Source organism: Saimiri boliviensis, chromosome 15, assembly GCF_048565385.1.
Source record: "Saimiri boliviensis isolate mSaiBol1 chromosome 15, mSaiBol1.pri, whole genome shotgun sequence".
Classification (NCBI taxonomy): domain Eukaryota; kingdom Metazoa; phylum Chordata; class Mammalia; order Primates; family Cebidae; genus Saimiri; species Saimiri boliviensis.
Window position 1 is genome coordinate 11021029 of NC_133463.1, and position 25810 is coordinate 11046838.

A 25810-nucleotide genomic window follows, 5' to 3' on the forward strand; every position below is an offset into this window, starting at 1 on the left:
AATAAAAACCCAGAAATAAAGCCTAATACTCACAGCCAACTGATCTTTGACAAAGCAAACAAAAACATAAAGTAGGGAAAGGACACCCTATTCAATAAATGGTGCTGGAATAATTGGCAAGCCACATGTAGAAGAATGAAACTGTTCGGCACATATATCTCAGAACTTAAAGTTTAATTTTAAAAAAAGTTTGTCATCACAATAAAATATGAAATTAAAAAGACATAATACCAAATATATATTTCCAGTTGACAAAATATTTTAGGGAAAAAAAAAGAATGAAACTGGATCCTCATTACTCACCTTATACAAAAATCAACTCAAGATGGATCAAAGACTTAAATCTAAGACCTGAAACCATAAAAATCCTAGAAGATAAAATTTGAAAAATCCCTTCTAGACATTGGCTTAGGCAAAGACTTCATGACCAGGAACCCAAAGGCAAATGCAACAAAAACAAAGATAAATAGATGGGACTTAATTAAACTAAAAAGCTTCTGCACTACGAAAGAAATAATCAGCAGAGAAAACAGACAACTCACAGCGTGGGAGAAAATCTTCACAATCTATACGTCTAACAAAGAACTAATATCCAGAATTTACAGGAAACTCAAATAAATCAGCAAGAAAAAAACAATTCCATCAAAAGTGGGCTAAGGACATGAATAGACAATTCTCAAAAGAAGATATACAAACATCCCACAAATATGTAAAAAAAATTCAACATCTCAAATAATCGGAGAAATGCAAATCAACACTAGGATACCATCTTACTTCTGAGAAAATGGTCATAATCAATGATGTCATGAAAAGGGAACACCGTGGAAATGTAAACTAGTACAACCACTATGAAAAACAGTGTGAAGATTCCTTAAATATCTAAATCTATCATTTGATCCAGCAATCCCACTACTATCTACCCAGGGGAAAAGAAGTCATTACATAAAAATGATATTTTACACAAATGTTTATAGCAGCACAAAGTTGCAATTGCAAAAATATGAAACCAGCCCAAATGCCCATCAATCAATGAGCAAATAAAGAAAATGTGGTATATACCATGAAATACTACTCAGCCATAAAAAAATATATGAAATAATGGCATTTGCAGCAACCTGGATGGAATTTGGAGATCATTATTTTAAGTGAAGTAACTCAAGAATGGAAAACCAAACATATGTTCTTACTTTTAAGTGGGAGCTGAACTATGAGGATGAAAAGGCATAAGAATGATACAATGGACTCTGGGGACTCAGGGGAAAGGGTGGCTGAAGGATAAAAGACTACACATTGGGTAAGTGTGTATGCTTGGATGATGGGTGCACCAAAATATCAGAATTCACTAATAAAGAACTTAACAGGTAACCAAACACCACCTGTTCCCTAAAATCTATTGGAATAAAATTTCTTTTAAAAAGTTCTAGCATTTAATAGCACAGTAGAGTGACTATAGTTAATAACAATGTATTGTATATTTCAAAATAACTAGAAGAAAAGATTTGAAATGTTGCCAAAACAAAGAAATGATACATGTTCAAGGTGATGGATATCCTAAATATCCTAACTTGATCATTACATGTTATATGCATGTATCAGAATATCACATGTACCCACAAATATGTACAATTATTATGCATCAATTAAAAAAACACTGAATGTTTCAGAAAAAAACTGATTTTTTATAACCATGGAGGTGGAAGACATTCATCAAAAACATGACAGCAAATGCAACAATTAAAAAGTAAAACAGTAGTAAATGTGTTTATATAAACTTCAAACTTTCTTATGACAAATATCTGATTTTCTTCCAGCAATGTTAGCAAGTCAATAGAAGAATCAATGTTGTATGTCTATCTGTTCCACCCATCAAACACAGGTTACCTCAGTAAATAGGCTTTTGCAAACCAACCCTTCTGAGACCCAGAATTTCTGACTCAGCCCATCAGGGATTAACTTTCCAGTAAATGCACTTCTGAATATAAACCAATCAACACAGTCTCATACAAGCAACTGAGCTTCTGCTAAAGGGATTTCAACCTACTTCTTCCTCTGGAAGTTTCTTAATCCTTGGCCACCTTCCAAAAACCCTATACAAAATCATCACTCAGTGACTGACCAGCATCCTTTAATATAATAACCAGTAACTTCAGCTTTTTAATTCAGATATTGAATGATGCCTCATTGTGTTATGTATATATGCTAATATACATGGTATTAATTTCTATTATAGGCAGAAAGTCTTATGAATAGGAAAACATACAAAGGATATGAAGATTTATTTCACAAAAGAAGAAAATAAAATGCCAGGAAACTATGTAAGAGCATGGCCATTCTTACTGGTAATTTTTAAAAAAATTGTTAAATAAAAGGACAGGCATTCATTTATTTTCTTTTTGGAAGGCAAGGGCAGCAGAAATTGATAACAGCTAATTTAATAATAGCATGAGAAAAATGGGCATTATTACACATTGCTGCTGTGAATAAATAAGGTTGGTTAAAATTCCTTATTTAAAAGGCCTTCTATTTAATTTTTTTGCAATTATATTTTTAATCTTTGAAAGAACTTTCAAATTTTTTGAGTATTCTCTTAAACCTGTTCTTATTTTATTTAAAAAATGGTTTTCTGGATATTCTAATTACAGGTTTTTCAAATTTCTATTTATCAGAACAAGTTTCCTCCGTTAGCTTTTTTGTTTCATTAAGTTTTTTATAATACTCATTCCTGATTTTCAATTTCTTCATGATATGGTGATCTTTGGGTTATGTTCATATTTAAGAATTAAAAAATGATGAGGCTGGGCACGGTGGCTCATGCCTGTAATCCCAGCACTTTGGGAGGCCGAGTTGGGTAGATCACGAGGTCAGGAGTTTGAGACCAGCCTGGTCAATATGGTGAAACACCATCTCTACTAAAAATACAAAAAATTAGCCAGGCACTGTGGTACATGCCTGTAATCCTAGCTACTCAGGAGGCTGAGGCAGAAGAATCGCTTGAACCCAGGAGGCAGAGGTTGCAGTGAGCCAAGACTGCGCCACTGCACTTCAGCCTGGGTGATAGGGTGAGACTCCATCTCAAAAAACAAACAATAACAACAACAACAACAACAACAAAACCTGAAAAAACAAAAAAACAAATGACTAGCTTGTAGGCTTTCCTTGCTATGTTCTAGGAAGGTCTAACTCCTCACTAGGTCTGTCTTTTTGATGTGAAGTGTTTCTAGGATTATTATTACTTGGCGTTTTCTGGAGTTTATTGTAAAGCATATGTATTGGAGTAGAAGTGACCTACGTTTAGGCCTGAAGTCCCACAAATAGCACAACAAAAAGGTTTTACTCTGGAAAAAAATTAGCTTATACATTTATTTCCTGATTTATCACTTTAGGCAAGAATTCCTCACCTTTTCAGAAAGAGTGGTAAGGATTTGTTCCTTTCACTCTTCATCTTTCTTTGTACAACTACTAGAAAACTCAATTCTCTGTCTATTCCTGGTTTCCAAACCCACCCTCCCATATCCCATTAGCCTTCAGGCTGTTCTTTTTCTTTTTCTTTTTTTTTTTTTTTTTTTTTTTTTTTGAGACGGAGTTTCGCTCTTGTTACCCAGGCTGGAGTGCAATGGCGCGATCTCGGCTCACCGCAACCTCCGCCTCCTGGGTTCAGGCAATTCTCCTGCCTCAGCCTCCTGAGTAGCTGGGATTACAGGCACGCGCCACCATGCCCAGCTAATTTTTTGTATTTTTAGTAGAGACGGGGTTTCACCATGTTGACCGGGATGGTCTCGATCTCTTGACCTCGTGATCCACCCGCCTCGGCCTCCCAAAGTGCTGGGATTACAGGCGTGAGCCACCGCGCCCAGCCCAGGCTGTTCTTTTTCTAAGAGGCCCTAATGGAGTTCACTTTTCCTCACTGTTCCCTGTCCATTCCTTTATATGGAATCTTCCCTCTTCTGGATAAAACTGTTTTAAGGAACTAGTTGAATTTGAGCCAATATGACAAACCATTTCATGCTAAAGGATGCTTTTGAGTCAGCCTCCCTAGAAAACACTGGAATTTTAACTAACTTTCTGAATCAATAGCTTAATCTAAGGTGCCCCCTATATGTGTGAGAATGGATTGGATGATTTTAAAATCTGAGCAAGGTTTCTAAAAGAAGTACTTTGAGTAATTGGGAACTGAAAATGAGAAGGATAAAGAATTTTGAGTGTATCTGGAATGCTGAAAGTAAAATAAATACATACATAATTTAAGTGCCATAACCAACAAGGAAATTCTATTGTCTTACTTTAAAAAGAAGTCCTGGCCGGGCGCAGTGGCTCACGCTTGTAATCCCAGCACTTTGGAAGGCCGAGGCGGGTGGATCATGAGGTGAAGAGATCGAGACCATCCTGGTCAACATGGTGAGACCCTGTCTGTACTAAAAATACAAAACATTAGCTGGGCATGGTGGCACGTGCCTGTAATCCCAGCTACTCAGGAGGCTGAGGCAGGAGAATTGCCTGAACCCAGGAGGCGGAGGTTGCGGTGAGCCGAGATCGCGCCATTGCACTCCAGCCTGGGTAACAAGAGTGAAACTCCATCTCAAAAAATAAATAAATAAATAAATAAGTCCCAATGCGGGCTACTTCAATTTTAGGAGATTCAAGCTCAATGATGTATGTCATGAAGGTCCAGAATCTTTATGTCTTTCATCTCTGCCAACCTCAGGTCAGCAACCCCTCATGACTACACAATGGTTACCCCTGTTCTAGTAATGGAAGCATCATGGTGGTTTAAGAAGGGATTTAAATTTTCAGCAAAGTTGGAACTCTGCAGCCGTAAAGAGTGAAGAAATTATTTAGAGACAGCAGGCATCCAACGATGCCTTGTTTAGTCTTAACTACTGAACCATCAGAGAAGCTAAGACAGGTGGCTTCTCATTTTCTTTCAGTGATTCAACATGTGCCATGTAAGCTTAGATGTGGATATAGAGAAGACAATGAGAATATTAGCACCATATAATTGATCAGAGCTAGAGACAGACATTCTTCATAAAAATATTCATCAATCTGAAAAGGGGATAAAAGAGAATTTTTTTCTGCAGCTATGAAATGACTCTTCTCTCTTCATCCCACTATTTTTGTTTTACTGTTGGTGAATTCCAATGCTTCTTCTTAGACTATAATGACTGTAGGCAGACTAAGATATAGTTCTCCTCCTGACATTTTATTCATGTTTAGTACAGTAGATGGCAAAAATTTGAAGTGCCTTACTCAATGCAGGTTTGACAGTACTCACTAGCAGCCCAAGCCTGGTACAGCTTGATAGGGGTTGCCAAGGAGACAGACAGCTGGTTTAATGATAGCTGATAACAGTCCTTTCAAAGCCTTCACACAGTCCAGGAGGGGAGGGAAAGTGAGAGAGAAATAAAAGAAGGCTGAGATGAGCAGGTGCACTGAGGTTTCTCTTCAGCATTTCCTCCTCCTAACCCAGGACTTAATGGTATGATGGCAATATAACTTGATACAACTAAAGAGTTTACTGACAGGCACATAATGCTCTCTCACTAAGCTAATTTATGTTCTGCCTATGTTGACCAGTACACAATGCAATGAAAATTATATGAGTTATGAAAAAGTAAAATGAACTCTGTAGGGTCTCATTCAGTTATTTTCTCTACAGAACACAGTTCTGTGTAACCTGTCAGAACCACTGAAATGCATCCCTTCCCCCACCCCACCCGAAGCACAGCCTACTGTGAGCGGGAGGCTCACTTGCTCTCTGAATTTGTTATTTGTGATGTGAAAATTTTCACTTTTATATTCTCATTTCTTTCCATGTAGTAGTTTCTAAATACATTCAAAGCGATTTAATTACATAATTTAAAATGTAGACTAAGAAAAAAGACCCTGCAGGCTAGATAATCTGTCTATTAATACTGAAGTCAAACAAATAAGACAAAATTTTAAATCTTTGCAAATCATTTGGGAATTTTTCAAACCAAATACTGAACTATTTATACAATAAAGCTTAACATTTAATAGCATTTTATAATTGATTTTTATTGCTATTTGAGTTTGAAGTGATGGAAAGGGCAGACCTGATGGTCTTTTCAATTTCTTTAATGGATAACACATTTCACATTTAACTTCTGGGAGTCTCAGGTCAGGGACCATGAACGTTTGGTCTCTTCATGAGCTGCCCAGTAATTTAGCTCCCCAGGTAACCTGGAATTCCAGCTATATTCCTGGATGAAATGCATCTCCTAAGCAATCTTGGAAGGTCTGAACTAATTTCTCCAGAATAAGTTTGTTGATACACACAGTTTGCCAGGAGCATCTTTCTGCTAGGTAACCACAGTTTAAAATAGGAATTCGTAATCTTCAAATTGGAAGGGTTTTAATTCATATAATTTTGGAAAAGCAGAATAAATAATATAATTTTTTAAATAACTTGCCCCTGGTAATTAAGTTTCTGAAGGACAAAATCAAGCTGCTTAAAAAGAGACCATTTATATGCTAATAGGTATGAAAGTTTAAAAGAAGAAAATATGTATGATTTTTATAATAGTATCATGAAACCATAGTGTAGGAAAATATCTGGGGCAAAGGACGTACAGAAATGTGTCTCTTAATGTCGGGAATATGTTTTGAGAAATGATTTGTTAGGCGATTTTGTCATTATGTGAGCATCATAGAGTGTATTTACACAAACCTAGATGGTATATAGCCCACCATGAACCTGTACAACACGTAATGTACTGAATCTTGTAGGCCATTGTAACACCATGGTGAGTATTTATTTGTGTATTTAAACATACCTAAACATGGAAAAGGTGCAGTAAAAGTACAGCATTTTACTCTTCTGGGACAAACTATACAGTCTGTCATTGACTGAAATATCCTTATGCAGAACTTGACTGTAATGCCTTGTCCCCCTCTCTATTTCCAGAAAGATAGTCTTTTTTACCCCCACAATTATTTTTTATTCTTTAAAATCAGAAGAAAAAAAATACATCACCTCAAAACAAATTACATCACAACTAATTTTAGCTGGGTGTGGTGGCTCATGCCTATAATCCCAGCACTTTGGGAGGCCAAGACAGGTGGATCACTTGAGGTCAGAAATGTGAGACCAGACTGACCAACATGGCAAAACTCTGTCTTTATTAAAAATACAAAAATAGCCGGGTGTGGTGGTGGGTGCCTGTAATCCCAGCTACTCAGGATGCTGAGGCAGAAGAATCACTTTAACCCAGGAGGCGGTGGTTGCAGTGAGCAAAGATCGTGCCACTGTACTCCAGCTTGGGTGACAGAGCAAGACTCTGTCTCAAAAACAAAACAAAACAAAACAAAAAACAAATTATCTTACAACTCATTTTGAATCTCAACTATTTAGATATTTTTATTTTGTTAACTGTATTCCAATCTATTAATTTTTAGTCTGCTTATATGTGTATCTTTTATTTTCCTTTGACTGAAACTGTCATGATGCTTATATTTACTTGCTTATTACATGTCTCACCAAATAAAATGTTAAGTTTCATCAAGAGAGGCATTTCATTTTGTTGACTACCTTATCCTAGAAGCCTATAACATTGCCTGGGACTCAAAATCTTTTTGAATTAATTTAATAAACAATGGAACTATTTTTCTATCCAGAGTATCTCAATCTTACATTAGGGAAATAAAATTACTATTTTGCTGGCCTGGTGTGGTGGCTCATGTCTGTAATTCCCAGCACTTTGGGAGGCCAAGGTGTGAGGATCACAAGGTCAAGAGATCGAGACTACCCTGGCCAACATGGTGAAACCTCATCTCTACCAAAAGCATAAAAATTAGCTGGGCATAATGGCACGCACCTGTAGTCCCAGCTACTCAGGAAGCTAAGGCAGGAGAATCACTTGAACCCAGGAAGAAGGGGTTGCAGTAAGCCAAGATTGCACCACTGCACTCCAGTCTGGTGACAGAGCAAGACTTCATCACGCGCACACACACACACACACACACACACACACACACACACACACACACACAAAATTACTGTTTTGCCAAAACATCTTTGAGATTGCCTAAATTCAGTGTTCTCGTAGGGGCTGTCATATTCTGCCAAACACAATGAATAGATATGAAGAAATTATAATTTTATTGAAAGACGGTACTTTAAAGAATTAGAAAATAACAAAATATGGCATCTAATTAATTGTGTCATAAATGATAGATTACAGAATAGTTTTGAAAAGGTAAAGATCAATATGTAGTGGACTCAGAAAGTTCAGCAGACCCTTGACATGGGTTAGAGCTGAATTGTATTCCCCTCTAAAACTCATATATTGAACTCCTAGCTTCCAGCATCTCAAAATGAGACTGCATTTGGAGATAGGCCCTTTAAAAAAAAGTAATTAAGGTAAAATGTGTTCATATGCTTGGGCCTTAATCCAATTACTGATGTTATTCTAAAGCAAAGATAAGGAGATGGCCAGTGCACAGAGAGGTGACAAAGCACAAGGAAATGATGGAGGCACAGCCTAATTTCTCCTTGCTGCTTATAGCAAAATGTGAAAGGAGAGAGAAATTGAAAGCATTGTTAAGCAAATAGAAGCTGGAATCCGAAGATTTGAAAAATTCTCAGGCTATCCACATTGCAACAGATGAAAAATTATATTCTGGGGAGAAAAATCAAGTGTGTTGCCGTTTGATAGATTACAGGTATGTGACTTCTGGATCCAATCAGCCATATCAGCAGAGGCCAGGAATAGAGATGGGAGTTGTACCAGCAAAACTGCCAACTTGGATTGAAGGTAAAGAGGATGAGACAGAGTTAAAGAAGACTGTTTGACTTCTGGGATTCTACAGACTGATCCAATAGAGCTCTTTGGCTGTGAACACGTGTAATCCTTCCAGAAAAAGCAAGAATGACCCAGAAGGCAGTCCAGACATCCATAAAACTGCTACTGCCCCCACCACAGGCTCAGAGGGCACTGGCTTGGGGTAGAGTGCTGTCTCCTCCTAAATTCCAGAAGTATCAGGGCCACTGCCCAGAACTGGTGGGGGGTGAGCAGGATCTTTGCCCTGATCATCTCAGAAGACAGAGCCACCCCAGTGAGCCTGGAGCCACAGAATTATTCCTGAGCCTTTAAATGTAATGAAATTTGACTTGCTAGGTTTGTGACTTGCTTGGGACCCATCACTTATTTCTTATTTCTGATTTTCCCCTTTTGGTATGGAAATGCCTCTCTTTTGGTATTTTAAAAACACTATGTCTCATTTTGTAGATTCACAGTTGAGGAATTTTGCCTCGAAATAAATCATACCTTAAGAGACGTTAATTTTCTCATAGTTCTGCAGGGCTTTATACCATCACCGCTCTGCGCCCTGGCCATCTCCTAATCTTTGCTTCTTAGAATAACATCTGTCATTGGATTAAGGCCCAAACATGGGAACACATTTTTCCTTAGTTACTTTTTTAAAGGTCCTATCTCCAAATACAGTCATATTTTTAGTTGCTTGGGGCTAGGAACTTAACATACGAATTTTTGTTACATTGATTTGTATATGAGTTGAGGTTGAGTTCAAGGTTTATTTTTTACTGTGTAGATGTTCAGTTTTTCTGCCTTCACTTATGGAACAGATTGGTTTTCCATGGAATTACTTTAACATCTTTGTTGAAATTAGTTTATTGTATAAAGAAAAATATTTCTGAACTTGATTCTGTCCTAGGAATATATTTTAATATTCCTATGCCAATATGATGGTCTTGGTTATTGGTCTTCAAGTCAGAGAGTATAAACTCAGAATTTTTGACTATTCTAGATTCTTTATAATGTGTTTGTTAATTCTTGATATTAGGGTTATTCTGCCCACATAAAGCTAGATGGGAGGAAATTCACCTTTCATTATTTTCTAAAGAGTATACATTAGACTGTTTTTATCCCTTTCAAGTGTTTGACAATCAAACACTTCAGGTTTGAAGAGGTCAGTGAGGAAAGAGTTTCACAATAAATCTGATTCCTTTAATATGTATAGGTTTGCTTAGATTTTTATTTCATCTGTATATGTTTTGACAGTTGTGATTTTCAAGAATTTCTATTTTTACGCTGTTACCGAATGGCATAAAGTTGCTCAAAATACTCCTTTATGTTACAAAATCTACTTTCTTATTTATTATAAATAATTTGTGGTTTTTAAAATAATAACTTTTTTTTTTTTAGTTTTTCTTCTTGATCTTGCTGGCATTCATTAATCTTTTTCAAAACTGACTTCTGGCTTTGTCAATTTCCGCTACAGTTTAACCATTTCCTATTTATTTGATTTATTCTCTATCTTTATTTTTTCATGCCATTGATTTTGGGGTAATTTTAATATTTTTTTCTGCATTCTAAAAGTAGAAAATTAGATCAATTTTAATTTTTCTGAATTTCAAAATTATAAATGTCTAAGCATTTTTAACTGCTGCTCACAAATTTTGATATATTAGTATTTTTCATTTTCATTATAATTTAATGCAAAATAATTTCTAATTCTTTCTGTGATTTATTTGGCTCATGGTTTATTTATAGTCTGTTTTTAAATATCAAAATAATAGGTTATTAAAATTTTATTGCTATGGATTTATAAAATAATCCTACTGATGTTAAAAAGCATACATTGTGAAATTTTATGCTATACCTTGCTTAACTTTCCATGTGCATGTGAAAGAGTATGAATTTTGTAGTATTACATATGGGTCAGGGTGGATTCTAGTGTTACTAAAATCTTTTTTTTTTTTCCAGTGGAAAATAACTTTTATTGAGACCCCACCAACTGCAAAATCTGTTCCTGGCATTAAGCTCCTTCTCCCTTTGCAATTCAGTCTTTCTTGCTTGGTCCCATGAATGCTTTCTTACCCTCCGTGGTCTGGAAGTGGCCATGGTCAAACTTGGAGGTGGTGTCAATGAACTTAAAGTCAATCTTCTCCAGAGCCCGCCGCTTAGTCTGCATCAGCAAGGACTTGCAGAGGTTGAGCCGTCGTTTCTTGGTTCCCGCCATACAGCCTTTTAGCATGACAAAGTCATTGGTCACTTCACCATAGTAGACAAAGCCACCCAGAGGGTTGATGCTCTTGTCAGACAGGTCATAGTCAGTGGAGGCATTGTTCTTGATTAGCTTGCCATCCTTGATAAGGTACCCCTGGCCAATCTTATAGATCTTCTTGTTGATCTCAGTGTGGTGATGGTAGCCTTTTTGCTCAGCATGTGCCACAGAGAAGGCCACACAGGCAGGATGCTATGCCCTAATACAAGCCACCTTGTGCAGGCCTCAGTGGGTCTTGTGGGGCAGCTTCTTGGTGTGCCAACGACTGGTGACCCCTTTGTAGCCTTTGCCCTTAGTCACCCCAATGACGTTGATCATCTCATCCTGCCCAAACATTTGGTTCACTGTTACCTGCTGCTCCAGCCTCTCACAGGCCCAGTCCAGCTCCTTGGCCACAGTGCCTCCGTTCACCTGAATCTCCATCAGGTGAGCCTTCTTCTGGTGCAGAGGAAGCAGACGCATCTGCGTGTGGGCAATGACGCGGATGACTTGGCAGTACTTCTTCATGCTGCTGACGTCCTTCTCCAGTTCTTACCATCCTCATCCTGCCATTTCTTGCAGTACTTGGTGAAATTCTTCTTCTTAGATTCATGCCAGTTCTTACAGAAACGACTCTTGCACTCACTGCTGATATGCTCAGCGAAGATGGTCTTGAAGGTCTGGAGGCCTTGAGGAGTTTCCATGTAGTCCGCAATGCCCACAACCACCATAGATGGTGTCACCACAGTGGTCACAGTGGCTACACCTCCTTTTGTTCACCTTGGATCCTGGCCTGTCAATGTCCTACATGATGTGGGTCATGCCAGCCTTGTATTCCAGGAAGGCTGTGAGGTGGACCAGCTTGAAAGGGTCATCCTGGGGAAGTCTTCACCTTCCCACAATGCTTGCTGCTGCGCTTCAGAGGCAGGAAGCCCAGGGACCCACGTCTGGGAGCAGAGAACTTTCTGTGAGACATCAGGCTGGCATATTCCACCAGTAGAGCTAAAATCTTTTGTATTATTCTAACTTTTATCTCATTACTCTATCAATTACTAAGGCTCATATCTTGCTTTAGCTATGTTACTTCATATATTTTTAAGCTATTAAATACTTATACATTTGTAATTGTTTTAGCTTCATGATTAACTGAATCTTTATCATTATAAAGTGGCCAAACAACTCTTTTTCTGAAACCCATATTTTCTGTCACTAATATAGCCACCCAACTTTTTCATGATTAGTGTTTTCTAGATGTATTTTTCTTTTTACTTTTAATTTATCTCTGTCATTGTATTTAGATTGTGTCTGTTGGAGACAACATACAAATAGGCCTTGCTTTAATATAGTCTGATAATTTTACTTTGTAATTTGATTTTTAATCCATTTACATTCAGTGTAAATACTAATATGATATTATCAGCTTGCCATTTTAATTCCTATATTGGCATTTAGGTAAATAATATAGCAGTATCTTTAAGTGACAATTCTTTGGAATACAATATACTTTCTTAACTTACCACTCCTTTAGATTTAATATTTTACCACCTCCAAAAAGCTGTCACAAAAAACCACATATTATATAATTCCATTCATAGGAAGATCCAGAATAGAAAAATCTACAAAGGCAATGAGTAAATTAGTAGTCACTTAAGCCTTTTGCATTTGTACAAAGGAAAAAGCTTTTGGAATTTTTATGCAGATTATATTTAATCTGTATGTCACTTAGATCTTTACTAGTCTTGACATTCTAACAATATTAAGTCTTTTTTTTTTTTTTGAGATGGAGTCTCAGTCCGTTGCCCAGGGTGCAATGCAGTGGCACTATCTTGGCCAGGCTGGTCTCAAACTCCTGATTTCAAGTCATTCACCTGCCTTGACCTTCCAAGGTGCTGGGATTACAGGCATGAATCACCATGCTTGGCCTATCACATATTTTTAAGTTTTTAAGTTTTTCTTCTGTTATTGATTTCTGGCTTCATCCCATTGTGATCATAAAAAAATATTTTGTATGATTTTGATCTTTTAAAGTTTATTTTGGTACTTTTCTTGTGGCCTAACATATAGATTATCCTGGTGAATGTTCTTTTGATTTGTTTGTGTTTGCTTGTTTGAGATGTAGTCTTGCTCTGTCACCCAGGCTAGAGTGCAGTGGTGTGATCTCAGCTCACTGCAATCTCTGCCTACTGGGTTCAAGCAATTCTCCTGCCTCAGCCTCCCGAGTAGCTGGGACTACAGGCGCATGCCTCCATGCCTGGCTAATTTTTGTATTTTTAGTAGAGACGGAGTTTCACCATGTTAGCCGTGATGATCTTGACCTCCTGACCTAGTAATTTGCCCACCTCAGCCTCCCAAAGTTCTGGGATTACAGGCATGAGCCACTGCACCAGGCCTATCCTGGAGAATGTTTTATGTGCATTTGAGAAGAATGTGTATTCTGCCATTATTGGGAAAGGTATGCTGTACATGTCTGTTAGTCCAGCTGATTTATAGCATTATTTACATCTTTTATTTCTTTATTGATCCCAAGATGTTCCATCTATTAATGAACATGATGCATTAAATCTTCTATTACTGTAGAACTATTTCTCCCTCCAATTCTGGCGATATTTATTTCATATGTTTTGAGACTCTGTAGTCTGGTGAATACTGGTTTAATTCTTATTTGTTTTCCAAGAATGGACTCTTTTGGCAACAGTGAATGTTTGCCTTTGTTTCTTATAACAGTTTTTAAATAAAAGTTTTTGGCTGGATTAATATATTCATATCAGCTCTTTTATGCTCACTATTTGCTTTGAACATCTTTTTTATCCCTTCACTTTCAATCAATTTATCTTTAGGTTCTAAAGTGAATCTCTTGGAGACTGCATATAGTGGGATGATGTTTTATTGTTGTTTGTTTCTTCCTTCTACTAGTATTGCTGTTTGATTAGAAAGTTTAATTAATTTACATTTAAAGTAATTATTGATAAGGACTTACTTCTGCCATTTTGCTATTTGTTTTCTATGTCCTATAAATATTTTATTCCTATTTCCTCCATTAATACCTTTTGTTATTTGATTTTTTTGGTAGTGAACCATTTTTATTACATTATCACTAACTTCTACACACAGTTTTTTAGATATTTTATCTGTGGTTACAATGGGAATTACATTTAACATTCTAAATTTATAACACCTATTTGAATACCAGCTTAATAGCAATAGTTTACACACACTGTGTGTATTATGTTGCTGTTGTTAGGTGTATCTTTATAGATTGTTTACTCCATAACCAATTTATAGTTATTTTATGTTTTTGTCTTTTAAATTCTTGAGGAAATAAAAAGTGAAGTTACAAATCAAAATTATACCAATACTAACTTTTTGATTTGCTCATGTATTCTTCACTGAAGATCTTTATCTCTTCAGTATGGCTATGAGTTAAACTATTGTAGTGTCCTTTCATTTCAACTTAAAGAAAATTCTTTAGCATTTCTTCTTAAGACAGGTGTTTTAAAATGCAGATTTATAGGTTTTGGTATTCAGGTATGACAAGGCCAAAAGATCAGGACATGATTGTTATTAAAAATGTAGTTTGTTACTCATAGTCCCCAAGGGGAAGGAGCACACCTCATCATAGAGGGATGTACAAGGAAGCATCAGGATGTGTCAGGAAGTAAGAAGGAACAGAGGAAAACATGAGCAAGAACCTTTACTGAGGTTTCTGTGTGAAGGAGCAGTTGAAATAGAGTAAGGAGACTTAGAACTGACTAGTTTGAATGATTTCAGTGGGTCCTATAGCGTACAGGCTGTCTTGCATTGTTTGATACTTGACCCTGGGATGATTAGTGTAGGGGACTATTGGCCCAGAGTGTTAAGAGCCTGATAGAGGAACTGGGAAAGGAAGGCTCTCTATTGGTTAGTTTATATAAAACCCATGCTCACAAGTAAATCGTTTTCTATTTCTAGGAATTGGCAAGCTGAGGGAGGGGCAGTCTCTCCAGGGTCAATAAGATGTCAGATGTCAAAACATCAAAATTAAAAGATATGGTTAATACAGCAGGTCTACGTTTTGTATATCTGGAAATGTCTTAATTTGTCCCTCATTTTTGAAGAACAGTTTTTCCAGATATGAAAATATCAGTTGAAAGTTTATTTTCTTTCTCCACTTTAAATGTTATCCCAATGTCTTCTGTCCTCTTTGATTTCTCATGAGAAATCAGTTATCTTACAGAAAATACCTTGTATGTGACAAGTTGCTCTTTTCTTTCTGTGTTTACGATTCTTTTCTTGTCTTTGACTTTTGACAGTTTGATTTTAATGTGTGTTAGTGTGACTCTCATTGAGGTTATCCTGCTTGGAGTTTACTGAGCTCTTAGATTTGCAGACTCATATCTTACATCAAATTTGAGGAGTTTTCTGCCACTGTTGTTAAAATACGCTTTCTGCCTCTTTCTTTCTCTTTTCTTCTGTGACCCCCATAATGCATATGTTGGTTACCTGAGGGTATACCACAGGTATTTTACTCTCTATTTAGTTTTCTTCATGCTTTTTCTTTTTGCTCCTCATATTTGATAACTTTAATTATTTTATCTTGAAGCTTGCTGAATTTTTCTTTTGTCCACTCAACTTTGCTACTGAACACTTTTAGTGAATTTTTTATTTCAGTTATTGCACTTTTCAGCTCCAGAACTTCTGTTTCCTTCCTTTTTATAATTTCACTTTATTGATATGTTCAGTTTCTTTATACATTGCTTTCCTAATTTCCATTTGTCCATGTTTTAAATTAGATTTTTGATCATATTTAATACAGTTGTTGTAAAGTCTTTTTCTAGTAAGTCTGAAGTTGGAATTCCTTAGGGATGGTTTCCATCAATTTATGTTGTTTCCTTAGATGACTCATTCTTTTCTGATCCTTTGTATGCCTTGTGATGTTTTTTGTTGAAAATCAGACATTTGAATATTATAATGTGGTAACTCTGTAAATCAGATTAAGAGCCTTCCCCAAAGTTTGCTGTGTTTTTTGATTGTTAAAGGCTGTAATTGTCCATTTATTTAATGACTATCTCAAATAATTCTTCCAAAGACTATTTCTTGTGGTCCGTAGTTATTGGTTCTTTACCTAGTGTTTTGAGAGAGATTCCCTTGAATTTTAGGAGATAAATATAAAATAAAAAACAAAAGACATTTTCCTTGTCTTTACAGATTGGTTCTGAGCCACAGTGCTCCTTCAAAACATAACCAGGCTTGCACTGAGCCTGTGATGAAAGTTGCAAATCTTCTTAGGTATTATCTAAGCATGTGTCTACCCTGGACATGCATATAACCTTCTATATTTCACAATATACTTTTGTAGTTCTCTTGAAGCGGTTCTTCACATCCCTTTAAAGTTGTATTCCTAGGTTGCTTTTTCTCTTTGTAGCAATTGTGAATGAGATTTTATTTATGATCTGGCTTTCTGTTTGTCTATTATTGGTGTATAGGAATGCTTGTGATTTTTGCACATTGATTTTGTATCCTGAGACTTTGCTCAAGTTGCTTATCAACTTAAGATTTGGGGCTGAGAATATGGGGTTTTCTAAATACACAATCATGTCATCTGCAAACAGAGACAATTTGACTTCCTCTTTTTCTATTTGAATACCGTTTATTTCTTTATCTTGCCTGATTGCCTTGGCCAGAACTTCCACTATTATGTTGAATAGGAGTGGTGAGAGAGAACATCCTTGTCATGTGCTGGTTTTCAAGGGGAATGCTTCCAGTTTTTTCCCATTCTTAGAACCATAATTACAACTTTTTAGATGACTCTGGACTGCAGTTACCAGTTCCCACCATCAATCTTTACAGACTGCCTTAGTCAGTTTGGGCTTCTGTAACAGGATACCACAGCATAGGTGGCTCAAACAGCAAACATTTATTTCTTACAGTCCTGGGGCCTAGAAGCCCAAGATCAGGATGTGAGTAGGGTCAGGTGTTTGATGAGGCCCTTCCTCCTGGTTTAGACTGTCATCTTCTTGCTGTATCTCATATGAGATAGAGAGAGAAAGCTGTAGTCTCTTCATCCCCTTATAAACTGTAACCCCAGGACCTCATTCAAACATAATTACCTTTCAAGAGTCTCACCTTCAACTATCATCACAATGGGAATTAGGAATTCAATATATGGAGTTGGGGGAGAAATATTTCATCTACAGTATATGTCATACATTTCCACTTTATGATTTGTATTTTGATACAATTCTCAGTTAGCTGAAGTGTGTCTACAAGTAATTTTGTTTTAACATATGCAGTTAAATATCATATCTTTTGATTAAAGTCATGTTTATGTTTTACATACTTAAATAACAATTTAGCTGACTATAAAATTTCTGGGTCACAACATTACTCTCTCAAAATTCTGGATATAATACAAACTCCATTATTTTCTAGAAGTTGGTAATCAGGCCAGAATTCCTTTTATTTCTCTGTGGATAGCCTATTTTTTCTGTCTAAATAATTTTAATTCTTCTTTATGCTGGTAATTGAAAACTTTAACTGGACTATATCTAGGTGGGAGTCTTTTTTCATTAGCATTTTCTGGACTATAATAAGCACTCTGACCTAGATACACATTTTTTCATAGTGTCTGGGAGGTCTTTTTCAATTATGCAAAAGTACATCTGTGTTCATTGTTCTGAATTCTTCCTCAAGAACATCTATAATTTCTAAGTTGAATTTCTCTTCTCTGCCTTTTATATCATATCTTCTTTTCCTTTTTGTCTGCTTTCTTAATTTTTTTCATAACACTACTTAATTTTCATCTCCCTTCACTTCTCTTTACTAGATTCAATACAAATTTTGATTCTGACATTCTTTATTACTATTTTACAGTCCTTGTATATTATACTTTATTCTGTTTTAATTTTATTTTTTCCTGAATCTGATTGTTCTCTGTTTCATTTTAATCTCACTGTAAGTAGTGGATCTTTGCTGTTTGACTACTTGGTTTTCATTTCTACCTTTTTAAACAAAGGCTCCTGATTTATCTTGGGTATTTACTCTAGTCTTTGTGACCTGGCAAGTCTCCGGGAAGGACAGGAGTCAGGCTAAAGCCAATCAGCTGGACAATCTCCAGTCCCAGTGACTGTTTCCAGGATGAGCACATGACCCAGGCAGCCAGTGAGACCACAAGGAAATGTGCTGGGTGAGGGGCGGCTGCTCTGTTTCCAGAGAGGCAGAATCTAAAAGTGTGGCTGGCCTTTTTGTGCCATCCTTGTACTCTAAAGGAGAAGGTTCTCTGAGGATAGAACACAGAGAGAGGAAGATGGCTCTCCTCCTCAAGATATAGACAGTGAGAAATCAATTTATGAGAACCCTACTTGGGCCCCTCCAGACTATAAAGCCAGTATACCCCTGAATGTTTTGTTTAGGGGAGTTATTTAATTCCCTTTTTGCTCTAACCATTTTCTAATTAGACTTTCTATCAATGTCAAAAGAAATAATTCTAATCTGTACAACACATTCTCGTCTCATTGCTTTCTGGACTTGTTTCCTAGAGGGTTTTTTTTTTTTTTCCTTTTTCCTCCTATTGATGGATATTCCTCTAGAAGACATCCCAAATAGTCTTATACTTCTCATGATAAAACATTTTAGGAGGTTTACTGTTCCAATGAGTCTTCAGGATAATGTTCCCATTTGTACATACCCAAAAAACTAAAGGAATTTTTTTCAATATATTTCTGGAGAGATTTGGTCAATGTATAAATTTCCCTTGGTTCCACCTCAAAGGTTAATTAGTGCGATTTGCAGGTGAATTTCCAGTGCACAGCAGCATTCATACAGGGCTATACCAAAAGAAGACCTCCACTCTCTACCTATTTGGAACATTTGTTTTGCACAGTCGGAGTAGCACTGCTTTCCAGTTAGAACTTTATTAACCTACATGCCCTCTGAGCAGAATAGTGTGGCTAGAGCAGAGGGGTCAAGAATGACCCTCACATCCAATAATCCAGGGATGTAACCTGGTAGGACAAGAGGAGTGGATACCCCCTTGTAATTTAACTGTTGTACCACAGGTACCAAGTACATATGAGGCTTTCAAAAGTTTTATGTTGTGGTTTTTTTAAAGCAAATAAATAAACAAATAAATAAGCCCTTGAGGATACTCTTTGAGATACTTAGGCCCCAGTGTTGTTGAGAAATCTGAGACGCTCTCAGTACATCTCATCATCTTTGGGAAAACCTTGTGCTTTCAAAGCTCCTTATGTTGTTCCCTTCCTTCCTTCCCTACTCATTATGCATTCCATATATGGAGGCTGTAGTATGAATAAAGACCAAGATAATTCTAATTGTCTCCAAACTCTCAATACAATTACCTAATCCCCTTTTTTTCCATTGAGTTTTATAAAAGTCTGCTTTGACATTCATGCATCTAGGTTTCTCAAGCCTTTTTAAAAGAATATATTTTTTTTTACATAGACTAGCCTCTACTCTGATGAAATATATGAAAAAAATATTTGTATACATAAACTCATTTTAGAGCCAAGGGTTTTTTTTGTGTTTTTTTTTTTTTTGTTTTTTTGTTTTTTTGTTTTAAATCAGTATTCTCTATAACTCTTGGCATATAGGAACCCTAGTCCTCAAGTGAGGGGACATCTACCAGGCCTTCCTCACGAACTATTCCACAGTGCTGGACTGAGGCTAATTCACAAAGCACCTGCCCGTTGGGGAGGAGGAGGACAGTATTCTGCCTTCACTCAATAGCTGATGTATTTCTTGTTTGTTTTGTTTTTGTCTGTGGATGTTGTTGATGTTCTTGTTGCTACTTTAGATATACCAGGCCCCGTCAGGGTCCCTGATACAGATGCAGTCATAAAGTGGTGGGGAGAGAGAAATTATGTTTCTAGCCATTTCAAGGAAAGTGACGCTCCTTTGTTTTATGAGGCTAAGAATATATCATGGCCTACTTTAATATTTTAGTTATACAGCTTTAGTTATACATCTGCTTTGTTGTTGAAAATTCTACCCAAATTCTGGTCATATTTCCCTGCCTGCTTTAATTTTCCATGGAATTCTGAGTTTTCCCATTTTGCATTGTTTCCTAAGTATTGTATTGAGAGCTTACAAGGCTGCAAGTCAGAAGTCATTTTAAAACATTAGTCTGATTTATACCTTAAATATCAAGGATAACACTGAAAATTTGCCATGAAACAGAGAGAGGGAAGTATCGGGAAATTTTGTTTGCAGCAACTATACAATGATACAATAAAGGACATCCAAGAATAGAATGTCTACTCCATAACCTCACAGGCATCTCACCTCTGGAATAAAGTCTTGGCATAGGTCAGAAGACAATAGTTTTAACATCTCCTTTTACCCTCTGAGGGTTGGATTATTCACTTCATGAATGCTTCACCCAGCTCACCTCCACTTACAGCTAGTCTGAAGAAAAATCTGCAGCGTTCTTTCATTCCAGTCAGTCTGAAGCACATTAGAGAAAAGTTCCACTGCTTGCCCTATATGACTTGCATCTTTACATTTCCCAACTTCCAAGCTCCACAGCCACTTATATTGAGAGGTTTGAAAGATTTGTTGAGGGAAATGGAGGTCAGAAGTCTTAGGAACATAATAGCAGGTTTAAAACCATTTGCAGGACTATTTAGTATCACAGAAATGCTCCCACATTAGAAGGCATCGTAATAAATGAAACTATTCACAGAAATGCCCCAGATTATAAGATTATACTAACAAATGAAGCTAATAAATAAACGAATACATAGAATAGGCTACCAATAGCTCCTGAGAGCTGCAAGCCTACAAGAAATGAATGTTTCTATGGCCTCATATTTCTACCTGACATCGTATTACATTTAGAATCTTTGACTGCTCTTGCTTTAGCTTTTGGCATCTGCAAGAAAGTCTACTTTTATGGATAATGCTCAAGTGTTCACGGTGATTATGACTAATGAAAAGCATAAATGTTTAAACATTTAGAAGTTATGCCAGGATCAACATTAGGGTTTTCTATTAGCACGATTGAGGTAGATTTTATGCTCATAATTTAATTGAAAACTATTGCTCTTGCTATCTTTATTATAAAGCCCATTGAAAATTTGATGCTGTGTGACATAATAAACCACTTCACATTACAGTGTCTTTCTATTCAGTAACTTATGTGCTATTTTGGTGTTTACCATGGTTACATAAGGCTTTTCTGCCTTGGGACTATTTTTCTGTTGCTCATAAAGTTACCCTCTATAAATCTCCAAGGCTAAAGAAATAACTTCTATAAGTGACTTAGCAAAATGAGGTAAATGTGGAACATGGCTGTTGCCTTTTTCACAGACCTAAAGTTGAAAGTATTGCTCTTAAGACAGTTATTGAAAATGTTTCATTCTATTGAAGATAATGTCTACATGCAATGCTGTAATACAACTGGCAGGAGAATTTTATGAAAATAAAAATTAATATAAGATATAAATGTTGGTGGAGAAAAATAAAGAGGAACTGAAACAAGGCCCTAGCAGCACCTGATTTTGTCTCATTACCTTTTGCCAACAGCCCAGAAGCTGAGGTAGGAGAGGTAGATAAAAGAAACATGTTAAACTAAATTAAAGGCTAAGGGTTAAAATGCAAAAGCCCCTGGAATTTTGAATGTTTTAAGAGGCCATGAGGTGAGCCTGTAGCTCCAGATCTGCATACAGCCCAGCCCAATGGCTGCCAGAACACTCTATTGGCATGTGACTACCCTGAAGGACCTGAAATGAATGACGGTCTCCTAGTCATCAGACAACACCTGGAAATACAATGCTGGGCTCTACTAAGTAATAATAGGGTGCTGTAACATCAGGCACTCACTATGAGGCCAGTTACCGTGCTTCTTAGTCTAAACCCATTATTTCATTGAGTAGGCATGATTTACTGAGGTAAGTATTATTATATGATTCTTGTTTTACAGAGAACACATCAGGGTTTGGCAGAATTAATTACTTTCCCCAAATCACACAGCTCATAAGCATGAGAGTTGGGAACTGGAGGTCAAGGCTTTGTCTTAACCAGCTAGGCTGCACCAGAATCAGTGAATTAGACCTTTGATGATTCTCCATGGCCACCATGCAATAAATACTAACCCAAATCCCCACGTACAGTGACACATTTTAGGGGACAAAATGAAGATTTGGAAAGATACCAGCTTAAGCAAGAAACTCAGCCCCATTCTGTCTGAAACAAATAGGATCACAGAAACCATAGACTGTTTATTGTCAAATATATATTAAACTAGTATTGTGTGCTCATTTCCATGCTAAACCTTAGCAGATTATAGGAGAGAATCTGGTTACTACTATCAAGGAATAAACTGTTTCTGCATAAAGAAAGTGATGTCTTTGCTTAACTGCAGGGCTCTATATACAATGAGTAGACATATTTCTCCTGTCAAATAAAAGGTAATAAAGGGGATAATAAAGTAAAGACTTGTTTATTGTGGGTGGAAGTATACTGAACTGATCAACTTGAGTTGGGTCAAACATCACTGAGTTAAGATGGGGTAAACAGGCAGAACCACCAGGCAATAAAGGATCATGTATCATCAAATAACATGTACAATGGCCAGGCAGTGGGAGAAAGAGGGCTGACATAGGTATAGCTTCCTTGTAAAAATATTTTGTTTGGCCACTAAGTTATAGGCAAAGAGGAAAAAAAAATCCCTGAAATTTAGTACTATGACTGAGCCAAATAGTCAAATGGTGTTTATGGCACTGGTTCCTTAGAAATTAAGATATGAGGAAGCCAGCTGATACTAAATAAGTGTTTATCACTTGAAGAAATAAATGGATGGATGGATGGATACACCATATATCAGCAGCTACTCTGTTAGAAGTACCACAGTCTAAAACTCCCTGGTCAAGTACTGGTGGTGTCACTAGTCATAGCACAGAAGTAGTGTATTAGTTGTCTAGAGTTGCCACAACCAAGTATCAAGAACTAAGTCACTAAGAAAAAAAGAAATGTATTTACTCACAGTTCTGGATGCTGAAAGTCTAAAATCAAAGTATCATCAGGCTCTGCACCCTCTGAAGTCTGTAGAGGAGAGATTCTTCCTTGTTTTTTCCAGCTTTTAGTAGCCCCAGACATTTCTTGGCTTGTGGCAGCATCACTTCAGTCTTCACATAGCTGTCATCTCCCTATGTCTCTTCACACAGCCCTCTCTTTGGGAAGACAGACAATAAAATGGAATATCTTTCCCAAGACCAAATTTCTCCTTTTTATAAGGACACCAGTTATATGTATTTAAATCTGCCCTAATGTCCTCATTTTAATATGATTACCTCTGTAAAGACCCTTTCTCCATGTAAAGCCACATTTTGAGTTACTGTAGGTTAGGACATAAATGGATCTTTTGGGGAGGAAGGCACAATTTAACCCATAAAAAGCACCCACCCACTCTACTGAGTTTCTAGCAGGATTCAGTGAAGACATTACAGTTAAGTTCTTTTAGACTCTCAATCTTGAAGACTGGGAATAAAGATAGCACTAGTTCTTGGGAGACAGCACAGGATACACCAATCACGCACTGGGACCACAATGTCCCCTCAGACTTTCCCAACTACATGCTTTTTAATGACCCCACTCCCTCTCTGAGCCAGTCCCTGAAGGGACATTTTTATATGTGTGAGACAGCTTGGTGAGTATCAATTAGCAAGAAAGGATAATGCACACACTTGGTTGTTCTTGAATGATTTACTCCATTAACGCTGATAAAGAAATAGAAATCTAAACCCAGTCAAATGTCAATGTGAAATTAATTTGCACCAGGCAGTGAAGAAAACCTCTGACTAGAGGACCAAAGAGAGCCTCACTGTTTCCAAAGGCTGAGTATTCATAATAATCCCATGATGAAAATGTCAAAAATGCAATCAAAGGTTCACAAAGCCCTAGCATCATTTATAATAACAAAAACTTAAAACTCAGATGGCCAACAATTAGGAATGGGCTAAATAAATTGTGGTATATTCTTCACATGATAGGGTTTTATACACCCATATTAAAAGTGCATTGTCAACAAATATTTAATGGCAAAAGAAATCTTAAGCCAATGTTAATTAAAAGTTCAAAAATGGCATATTTAATGTGACCTTAGTTTTGCAAACACTTAATACATTTTCATATTATTTACATCCTCACTAAAGAAACTAGAAGAAAACATATATATCATACATCAAAATATATGTTTTTATAATATATTTTATATGTAAATCTATATAGATAAATGTGTGTATTTCTTCATAGCGCTGTTTTCTGGTTAACACAAAGGCACCTCTGTGCCTGCAGTGACCCAGGCACCAAAGAAACAAACCTGTCCATGAGTATCAGGGCCCTGCACCCCAGGCTAGAAATGGGACAGGACCCAAGGCTCCCAAGACTAGACTTGCATGACTCTGCTTGCAGAAACTGGATTCAGGATAGAGCTGTAATCCCAGAAAATACACCACTATACTAGCTAAGTAATTAACAGACTTAGGGAAAATGCTGCCTACTTTATGCTTAAAGTCAGCTCGTGGAGAACAGAGTGGGATGGCAGGAACCAGCTGCCCATCCAACATTCCTGGAGGCAGGGGCTCACAGTGTAAGCAGACAAACTCAGGTGGCAAATTTAGGAGCCCAGTGACCAGTCCTAGGCCAACCCATTCAGTTCTGTTTAAAGGACAGCTTTTGAATGGACAAGCACTGAAGTGGAAGAGAAGATGGAGGTCGCCAATCCCTAATTCTCATAAGCCAACCGAGCTCAGGGATAGGTAAAGGTACCCTGGAAACCACAGGTGAGGCCACCAGGGGTCCAGCTGTGAATTGTTGTGCCAGGTAGTCTGAAAAATCAGGCAGGGGCCAGTCCTCATAGAAAGCCACATTTCCCGTAACAATTCCAACTTTGCAAAATAACAAAGTTGGAAGGAGAAGTCATGACGAATAGTCCAGGTTTAGGCATAAAGCTGAACCTGAAGGCAATCCTGAAAGGATTGGCCACTGGCTCTCAGTCTCCTCTGTGGTGCCTTTGAAACCCTGTGAATGCATTTTAGCATACGCCAGGCAGCCTTTGCCAAGACACTTAATGGAATGTCACAGCAGGATGTTTTACTGCCACCTGCCAAAAGATTTCTATAGCACACATGCACACTGACTTTGTGGTATTTTCCTAGAGTTTTTCAGTGCACAACCTACACGGCCTTATGAGGCAACCCTCACTAAAGATACTGATATCCAGCTACATCCCCTACACCCTGCTGCCTACCTGATGAATGCTCAGTGCTGATGGCTTCCAGAACTGAGTCCCAGGCTGACCTGGAGCTCTGACCTCACTCCTAGACCCTGTGTGTCTCCAACTGTCAAGATCCTTACTCTCCAGCCCACCCCATTGCCACTACCCATGTCTAAGTTATGACAGTGAGTTTTTTCATTCTGAAACCCATTTACCCAACACATAGTTAGTGAGCAATTTCTTTGTGTCAAACCCTGCTGAATCTCAGGGATGCAGAGACAAGTAGGACTCGCTCCATTCCACTAAGTACCTGGCAGGTTTTGGAGCCCAGACTTATAGGCTGCGAGTTCTCTATATGAACGTTAGGTTACTCAGAAGAACTTTCCCAACAACCTCTCTGAAGCGTCTAAAACTCTAACCCTCCTATCATTCTTAATCATCTTGATTTCTTTTATTGCATTTATCACTATCCAATATGCTATCAATGTATTATCAGCCTCCTATGAGAATCTAACTCCACCATGATGGGATACATGTTTCCTTCATTGCTGTATCCTTTGCACATAAATAGAGTTG

The 25810-nt window shown here is 37.2% G+C and overlaps 1 long non-coding RNA gene and 1 pseudogene across 1 annotated transcript in view; both read right to left on the reverse strand.

The window, feature by feature from the left end:
• Positions 1–24110, reverse strand: part of LOC141581425 (uncharacterized) — a 234706-nt gene extending 210596 nt beyond the window's left edge. Inside the window, exon 1 of the long non-coding RNA XR_012514013.1 lies at positions 23003–24110. This is a non-coding gene — a long non-coding RNA (uncharacterized LOC141581425). The remainder of the gene's footprint in view (positions 1–23002) is intronic.
• LOC141581424 (large ribosomal subunit protein uL3-like) lies at positions 10730–23009 on the reverse strand (annotated as a pseudogene).
• Positions 24111–25810: the final 1700 nt, after the last annotated feature.